Genomic DNA, 10102 nt, shown 5'->3' on the forward strand with positions numbered 1-10102 from the left:
TACGCTATAATCTACAAGTTTATGGGAATATGGCCCACAGAAAAGGCTCTACAGTTATGGATCAAGTATCACTGGAAACCCAAAGGTAGTATAGATCTGCATCTAGGGTCCAAGGGATTTTCTATGGTGGTGTTCACAAACATAGAAGACAAAGATAGAATATTCAAAGGAGGACCCTAATTTTATGCAGCAGTTGGCCTCTATATGCAGCATTGGAAGATGAACTTTGTGCCAGGGCGGGAGACTTTCACTTCGGTACCAGTCTGGGTAAGACTTTATTCTCTTCCTCTTGATTATTGGCAAACTAAATCACTTGCTGCCATAGGTAACAATCTAGGATGTTTTTTCAAAGCTTCGGAAGCCACAAGAAGAGGAAAATACACTTCCTATGCAAGGATTTGTGTGGAAATGGATCTATCAGGAGCTCTCCCAGATGAAGTCATCCTGGAATTTTTTGATGAGGAATGGGTTCAAACAGTAGACTATGAGCATATCCCTTTCAGATGTCGTAAATGCCATGAACATGGACACTTGTTCAGAGAGTGCCCTCTTAGTCAAGCAGATAACAAAGGCAAAACTAAGGAAATGAAGAATCCAAACAGCTTCCAAAAATTTATAAGCAGAGAAAAGAGCGGAAAAAAAGGATCAAGGTAACCACGTAATGAGGGGAAAAAGGTTAGCAATAATAGGTATCATGTACTGGAGGAAAATGCAGAAATGTAAAATGAAGACCAATCTATGGAGGATGGCCCTAAGGGAATGGAAACAGAAATGAAAGAAGACTGCAACCCATCACAGGAGATGGATAATCAGAAAGAAGACACATGAAACAGATCTGGAGGATCATGAGCTTTAGGAAATTCTAGATAAGGAACATCTAAGTTTGGAAGGGTTCTTGAGGCAGGGGTCCATGGGAGGGATAGATTCACTACCCCAAGAAGACTGCAACAAAATTCAACAGCTATTCTTATGGAAAACTTAGTAAAATATTTAGTAAATGAAAAAATCATTGAAAAGCAGGAACACAGAGCAGTTAAGGTAATGAAAACTATACCAGGGTTAGCAACAAGAAATATAGAAAAAAAGAGAGGTAGGAAAAAGCAGAAGGACCTCTTGATGGAGTGTGGAAAGTTAATGATAGACTCAGGTAAGATGAAAGACCTAACTAGTTATTCATTTACAAATCTTTAAATATGAAGCTTACATCATGGAATATTAGAGGTCTAGGTAGTAAAACAAAACAAAGAATGCTCAGTCATAGAATGAAACTGGAAATGCCAAATGTTATCTTCATCCAAGAAACTAAATGTTCCATCCAGAAAATAAAACAAATCCACAGAAAATGGCTTAATAGATTTGATTTCCTAGAGGTTAAAGCTGAAAACACAGCTGGGGGCATTCTAACTCTGTGGGATCCAAAGAAAATTAGTATAACAAATGCAGAAGCATCTAGAAACTATTTATTAGTGGTCCTTCAACTAGTAGGGGAGCCAAAAGCCTTCCTGGTCACAAATGTGTATGGTCCTCAAAGAATAGATGATAAACTTAAATTATTAGACTCCCTTATTGATCTCAGGCATAGATAGGCTAGGATTCCTTGGATCATGGGAGGGGACTTTAACATGATAAAATCGCTCTCGGAAAAAAAAGGAGGTACCAGAGCACTCAACAAAGACTCCTTAGCGTTTCAGACTTTCACAGAGGAGATGAAACTGGTGGATGCAGCCCTAAACAATGGATTTTTTACTTGGAACAACAAAAGAGGAGGTAAGGCACAGGTAGCCTCTAAGTTGGATAGGTTCATGATTTCAGAGGAGATATTGCTTACAGATAAAGAAATAACAGCTACGATCCTTCCCTTTGGAGGTTCCAACCACTGGCTGATTCAAATGGAAATCAAGGGTTTAATCTCTCCCAGGAATAGGCCCTTCAGATTCGAGAACATTTGGCTCTCTCACCCTGATTTCATTAGCAATATTGAAAAGTGGTGGTCAGAGGATTTGCAGTTCCAGGGCTCAAAAATGTACCTCCTTCATAAAATACTTAAGCATGTCAAGTTAAGACTAAAAGAGTGGAACAAAAAGGATTTTGGAAATATTTTTGAGACCAAAAGATCATTGGAAATCAAATTACAAGAACTCAACCAAGCCCTAATCAAAGATGGCTTTGACAAAACCAAAAGTGATCTGGCTGATAAACATCACCAAGAATGGGATAATTTATGCAAACAAGAGGAAACATTCTGGAGGAAGAAGTCTAGAGTGCTATGGCTCAAGGAAGGAGAGCGGAATACAAGATTCTTTCACAGATCCACGATGGCCAACAGAACACACAATAGAATCTCAATGATAAAGGATGAGAATGGACAGCTACAGAATACCCATCAGAATATTGAAGCCGTGCTTGTCCAGTATTTCCGAGATATCACCCGAGAAAACAATCCAGATAGAGAACATTCCATCAAAGCAATCACAAGGCATATTCCTAAGTTAGTGTCTAGAGAGGATAATTTTAATCTCAACAGGCCTGTTACTGGTGAAGAAGTTAGTGAGGATCTTAAATACATAAAAAACTACAAAGCACTAGGTCTGGATGGTTTTAATGTGGATTTCTTTAAAGCTTGTTGGCACATTGTTAAACAGGACATTCTGGAGGTGGTGGAGGACTCCAGATCCAATAAAACGATCTTGAAAGCCCTCAATACTTCCTTCATCTCCCTGATCCCCAAACAAGATTTGGATCAAACTGCAGACAAATACAGACCCATTGCTTTATGCAATGTGGTTTACAAGATTATCTCTAAGGTAGTGGCAAATAGACTCAAACCTCTCCTTCCTTCTTTATTTTTAGAGGAAGAATCAGGGTATGTGGAGGGTAGACAAATCTTAAATAACATCATTCAAGCCCATGAGGTGGTCCATATGCTTAATAGAAAAAAACAGGCGGGGATGATAATGCAACTAGATATAGCAAAAGCCTATGACAAAGTCAATTGGAGCTACATCAAAAAGGTTCTAACGGCTTTTGGGTTCGACCACAACTGGATCCATTGGATCATGGCTTTGGTGACCTCTTCCATTTTTTCTATTTCGGTGAATGGCTCCCCCTCAGAGATTTTCGTTCCTTCTAGAGGCCTCAGGCACGGAGACCCACTCTCTCCCTTTCTTTTCATTCTCATGATGGAGGGACTGGGCAGATCTATTAAGCATGCCAAAGAAATAGGCAAAATCAAAGGTCTGCAACTATCGGAAAATGGTCAAGCTCTAACTCACCAAAAATTTGTTGATGACACCATGCTACAAGGGCTCCCCACAGTCAACGAAGCTTCAACCTACAATATAATCCTAAAGGAATTTGCTCTGGCCACAAGTATGGATGTCAATCTTTCCAAGTCAATTTTTTTTTTCCTAAATACTAATATTGCTATTCAGAAAAACATATCGAGAATTCTAGGCTTCCCAAGGGACTCCCTCCCCACAAAGTATCTGGGAATTCCTCTCACAGACAGACCAATGCATAAAAGTATCTGGGAACAAATGATTACTAAATTGCAAGACAAAGTCAAAAATTGGACTTTTCGGGTCCTGAATCTGGCAAGCAGATTGGTGTTAAGAAAGGCGGTTCTACAATTGATCTCGGTTTTCATGTTATCGGCCCTCCCATCTCCCAAAGGTATTTTACAGAAATTCAGAAACATTCAAAGAGATTTCCTCTGGGGTAAAGAGGAAACTAAGAAAAAATGGGCCCTGGTCTCTTGGGAGAAAATATGTAAACCCAAGGGACAAGGAGGGCTAGGCTTGGATGATCAGGAGATTCTCAATAAAACTCTAGGAGCCAAGCTTTGGTGGCGCTGGGTTCGAGAGCCACAAGCTCAGTGGGTAAGAATCTGGAAAGAAAAATATGCCAGCTCTTGGCACTCTAAGGATCCAATAAGAATGTCTGGCAATGTGAAAGGGTCTCACATCTGGAATAGAGCTTGGGACAATAGAAGACTTATTTAAAATAATAGCTTCTGGGAAATCAAAGAGGGAGATCTTGCACTTTTTTGGGAAGATAAGTGGCAGCAAGAACCAATACTGTTAACAGAGGATTTTGTAAGTCTCAAGCAGGAAACAGACAATCAAGGGTTAAATAAAGTCAAGGATTTCTGGGATCAGGCTCAGACCTCCGGAAAATGGAGAAGCTGGAGTAAACTTGACTACGGAGATGATAGCCCCATGAAAATTAAGGCAGAAGCTCTTGGAAGCTTACTTAAACAAAGAATGATTTTAGCTACAGAGGGGTAGGATCAATTGAGATGGGGCAATAAAAATAAAGGTAACTTTGATCTTAAGGAAGCCAAAAGCATTCTTCTTGGGCTAGATTATAGGGCTCCAGAAAAGACTTGGCAACGCCTCTGGAAGCACCAAGGCTAGATGAAAATCAAGATTTTTATGTGGTTGGTTCATCATAAAAAAAAAAAAAAAAACTTGGGACAACGTATGGAAAAGGGGAGTCATGGGGCCCTCCAGATGTCAGTTTTGTGAAGAGAAGGATGAAAATATGGAGCACATTCTCAACAGTTACTCTTATACTACTTGGTTATGGGATTCCTTCTCTTCTATTTTCCAACAGTTAGACAGCGACAACAGTAGTATCACTAATAACCTGAACAATTGGATAGTTAAATTTTCAGAGAATGAGTTCATTAATTTGGCCTGGACTTTTACGCCAAGCTTCATAATCTAGAATATTTGGAAGGAAAGGAATAAAAAGATTTTCAAAAGTGAAAAGTCCACCCCACAAAGTCTTTTTAATCTTATCCTGAAACAACTTCGGGAGACTGTTAGTACCATGGTTCAAAATCTCCCCAAAAAGCATCCGTCAGTGTCTAAGCTAAAAATTCTCAGACAACTGGGAATGAAAGGGATTATTCCTCAAGGTCTAATTAGAAAGAACATGGCAACAAATATAGGGATGGAGTTCTGGCAACCTCCACCGAAAGGCCATCTGAAATACAACATTGATGGGGCTTCAAAAGGCAACTCGGGAACAGCTAGTTTTGGAGGAGTTTTAAGAGATGAAGAGGGAAAAATCATATTTATCTTCCATTATCATCTTGGCAAAGCCACTAATAATATGGCAGAATTAATGGCGCTGGAACAATGCCTGGAGTTTCTGATCCAGCACCGCTGCTCTAATGTCATTGTTGAAGTGGACTTGGAGATTACTATTAATTCGGTGAAAATAATTAATTGTGGTACTCGGTCGGAGAAAGTTTCTAATCACTGGAAACTACTCCTAGTTTACCAAAGAATCCAGGTTCACCTCCAAAAGCTGCAAATGGTGAGTTTCAACCATGTTCGACGGATGGCCAATAAACTAGCAGACCTTCTTGCCAACCAAGGGATGAACAATGCTGAAAGTGGGATATCATACAAGTGGCGGGAAATTCCTCAAAACTGTTTAAAGGTTCTCTGTGAGGAGCAAGCTACAGAAGACAAGCAAATGTTGGGTTATTGGTCTCGGATAACAGACATAAATTAATTTTTTTTGGCTAGTTGTTTCTCTTCCTTTGGAATTGCAATTGATAGAAATACATGTAGGGAGTTGTCTCATACTCTACTGAAACTAGGGGAAAGGAAGTCTCGGGGTCTCGGAGGAAATTTCAAGGGGTCACTTCTCAAAGAAGCTCAGTCTCGGGGACAGGTACAATGTTCAGAACAGACGGAATTTGGGAAACAGTTTGCCAAATATGGTTATTTCCCCTCTTCCCACCTTCATTTCCGAAATCCACGCTTGGGCCGGAAGTCCAGTGATCGCACGTCCCATAAGCGGTTTGTGGTTTTCGCGTTGGGGCAGCGATCACATAGAACGGGTGACACATGGGCAAGGGATGGTTTCAAATACCGCTGCCGATCGCACACTATTCTTTAGATAGGTTGGTGAGTGCGATATGATCCCTGGCCATTGGATCCAACAGCCAGGATCAACGGTTGACAATGCGGATGCAGTTTGGATGCAGTTTGGTGGGTCCGACAGATGCGTCTCGTCATACCTTTTTGGTGCGTCCTCGCGCCTGTTTTGTGGGTCTGTAGGTTGTGTACTATTGGCGGGCAGATAAATGTTAATGTTTACGGCAGGTACTATTTTCTCGCGGTGGAGTCAGGGTTTAGTACTATTGGCGGGCAGCAAACTGTCTTTTATGGGAAGCGCCTATCCTTTACCTTCCACAATTACACGGGTGGTGTGTTAAGTGGATTTGATTTCTTTTTGAACGACACTTTTGTTTTGCTCCTTGTCCAAGTCTAATTTTTGGTCTATCGGTTTCCGCATTGTATTTATTTTGAGTGTTTTGAGGTTTGGTTGTAGGGTTCGGGGCTTGTACCTCTTGCCCATGATCAGTTTTTGTAGGTTTTTATCCTTGGTCTACAACTCACTGAGGATTGTTGTAGTCTATGTATTTTAATTGTTGTTTAATGAAATAGAAGGTCTGACTCTTGCTTTAGAAAAAAACAATACCTCAATCTGTATCATGGAAATATCGAGCCATAAGAAATATCGTACATATCATAATGAACTTAAAAAATGCTAATGAAATCCTCGACTCCTTGACACCCAACATAGTTATTGACCATATTTTGATTGTGAATAATAGACATTTTTGGCAGTCATCAGTAAAAATATCTTTCCAGCACTGGACCCTAACATAAATATTTCGAGTTTAGGAGTTTCTAGTTGTGCACCTTAGCAGAGAAGCACCTTCTCAACTTATATGAACTTTGTAGTTTCATTCTACTAGCAATATTATGGGTACATTCTAATTGTGTAGGTGTTGTCTAACCAAGTTGCAATATTTCTGTCATTTTCTCATATATAAATTTCAGATGAATTCTTTCCTCAATCATTAAGGTCTGTCTTGCAAATGCCTGGTTGTTCCTTTTTCGAAAGATCATTCCAACGTGCATATACAAACTGGAATCCATAAATCCTGAATAATAAAAGTCCAAGATTTTAGTATGCTTCAAGGCCACATCCAGATTTCAAATGAAAGGCCATATTGGTGTGCCAAAATTTTCAGTGAAATGTTGCATTTATACAAACAACCTCTCAGATATGAATTTCCATTTTACCCATGATAGGCCTAACAAAGTTACAAACTATGTTTCAACACTGGATCCCTGATACTGAAATTTTACACAAGCATATGATGGCTTCAAAACATCATTAGATTAGCCTTTAAATTACCTAATGAGATCTTGGGTAACAATACCTCAATTTGTAGCATGGAAATCTTGGGCCATAAGAAATATCGTACATATCATAATGAACTTTGCAAATGCCAATGAAATCCTCGACTCCTTGACACCCAACATAGTTATTGACCATATTTTGATTTTGAATAATAGACATTTTTAGCAATCATCAGTAAACATATATTTCCAGCATTGGACTTGTTAGCCCTGCTACATATCTTGACATTTGGAGGGCCAAATACAAGCTTGGCCATGTGTTTATGCTCAAAAGAGAGCTCGCAGCAGTCACCTACCTTCTTCTCCTTCACTCTACTTACACTGTCATAACCCCGCTACCTCTATTTTACCTCTAAAACCTTGTATAAACCCATGTTCCCTCAAGCCCCCGAGTGCAGAGCTCAAACCATCACATGACCCTGTCCACGTGACTCCACGCTCCCGTGACCCTTCCTCATCTCTAAACCATGGCCGTTCAATTTTTCCCGCTGATCCAATGTTGTTCTATCACATTCGACGAAAACTTGTGCGATCACCCCCCTGCCATCCATTCATCTCCGCCGCAATCATACGACGTTCGCTATCCCCGCTCCCGCGAACCAATCACACGTTAACCCATGATAAACGATGGCTTTCGCCCGTTCCCCGCTGCCACGCGTCATGCGTTGAATGGGATCACTCCCCCTCGTACCTTTACCACCCGATGATCCATGGGGTGCGATCAATACCACTCGCTACCAAAACCGCTTTCCCGCTCGGTAACGCCCGCTCATCTTCAAAGCCTGATGCCCGTTGGATCCATCCACCCGAGATCCAATGGCTCACGATCATCTTCCGCCCCGCCTTCTTGGTATTCCCCGCCAAGCCGTATACGCTGTCCATCCATTCAATTAGATGCCTAATGTTGTTCCTCCATCCAGTTCATCAAATCTGCTATGTAGTCCACATCCTTGAACTGTCCCATGCACTCGAAGGACGAAGGCGACTAGTTACTAGTACACGGTGCATTTTCTCCTCAACAACCGCATTCAAGAGATAGTAAGCCCAAGAAGGAAAGTTACAAAACCAAGCAGGTAAATGCATTCAATGGTTATGGGACTCCATCCTATATAACACTAAACCTGCCCGAGAAGGACAACAAAGCACCCAAGAAGATCAAATCATTCACTGAAGCAGGTAAATCGCACTAGAAACCCCATCAGGCAGTTAAAACGGTTGGCAGTCAATTATGACCTCCCCATACTTAGAATGGCCGAGTACCTTTGTATTCAAACTCTATATATACCCAAAAACAAGATGTAATCAAGGTTGATGGTTGTTATTTTGATGTAAGGTTCAACTTCTGGAGACTGTAACTGCTTTGATACTTCCAGCGTCTCGTCTTCATTTTCAGCTAATACAAGCTTCTTTTGTTGTTAATTGCTCACTTTCCATCTCTATTCTGTTCCAGGCTGTGCTTGATATGTAGTCTTCCTGAACTCTTGATGTATAGCATTACAGGAGCTGTCATCCTACCTCTGTGTTGGAGTCTTGCATGTATAAGTGAAAGTGTTAATTAGGTTTCTTTTCACTTAGTGATAGAGAGCTATCATCCTGCCTGTGCATTAGGGAATTAGATTTGCAGACCTCTTTACTGGTTGCAGCTGACCATCACATCGTCTTGTGCATCTACTGGTGTGGTCAGTATTCTCCATATTCACCCAATTCTCAAACTGTGAGCAATTGGTGGTCTAAAGCCTTGTAGTCTGGGGGTGTTCACGCATGTCTGGAGTCAAGCAAAGTAGAAGTGGTTATCTGGCTTGAAAAAGTATCATTCCTTCCATTCATCCATTTCCAACATTAAGTTGAGTTTATAATGTTCCAAAGCATCTATGAGCTACAACCTAGGAGAGTTTCTTGGGGTGAAAGCATTAATTGGTGTCGTTGCCGGGGAGAGGAGATTGAAGCTCAGCTTCCCTGGGAAACAACACAGTTCCATCTTTGATGATAGAAAAGGTCTGGACACATTTCTAGTTGTAATCATCTATCTGGCGACTCTACTGGAGGACCAACATTTGGTGACTCCACATTTTAGTTCTGGCTTAGTTTGTGAGGCATACTCGAAGAAATCCTCAAAAATCACCAGCTGACCCAGTGCCTAACCCTGAGAGGATTGCTAAGCAAAGGAAAACATCACAGAAAGGAGCATCAAGATCAGGTAATCCTAAGAAATATTATGCATCTCTGAAACAAAATAGTACAGCTGAGAATATACAATTTGAAGATTTAGAGCCCATCATTGTTAGTAAAGAAATACCTTCAGAGATTCATAAAGCTCCTTGTTCAGCTAGTTCCCCATTGGATCTCAGTCCAAAGAAAGCCTCCCATATAGTCCATCATATTCCTTCGTGTCTGTCATCTATTTCATTACTTCCTACCATTCAAACTGCCAGTATCCTTCCACCTATCCCAGTCATGGCAGGCCAACAAGCTCCCACAAAGATGGAAATAATCATAGCTGCTAGGTATGGACCCCTAGTCTTGCATGTTCCCTTGAATGCGATGCCTCCAGGAGAATATTAGAAATATATGCCCAAATTCACTGGTACAGAGGGAGTAACAGTTGAAGAACACCTCAAATCTTTTTATAGCTATGCTGATAACCTAGATATCAATGAAGATGATGTGTGGATGAGAGTGTTTCTCTAGAGCCTTGATGGAGAGGCTAGGAAATGGTTCAGAGAAATACCCCATAGGTCCATAGCAGACATTGAGGCATTGGATGATGCATTCCTCAAACAATGGGGGGATAGGAAAGATCTGCTCTATTACCATATAGAGTTTGGAAACCTAAAGAGGGAGAATGGGGAATCATTGCCTGATTTTAATAA

The sequence above is a fragment of the Pinus tabuliformis genome, chromosome 8, assembly GCF_031772625.1.
Source record: "Pinus tabuliformis cultivar Carrire ecotype Pingquan chromosome 8, CPIR1, whole genome shotgun sequence".
Classification (NCBI taxonomy): domain Eukaryota; kingdom Viridiplantae; phylum Streptophyta; class Pinopsida; order Pinales; family Pinaceae; genus Pinus; species Pinus tabuliformis.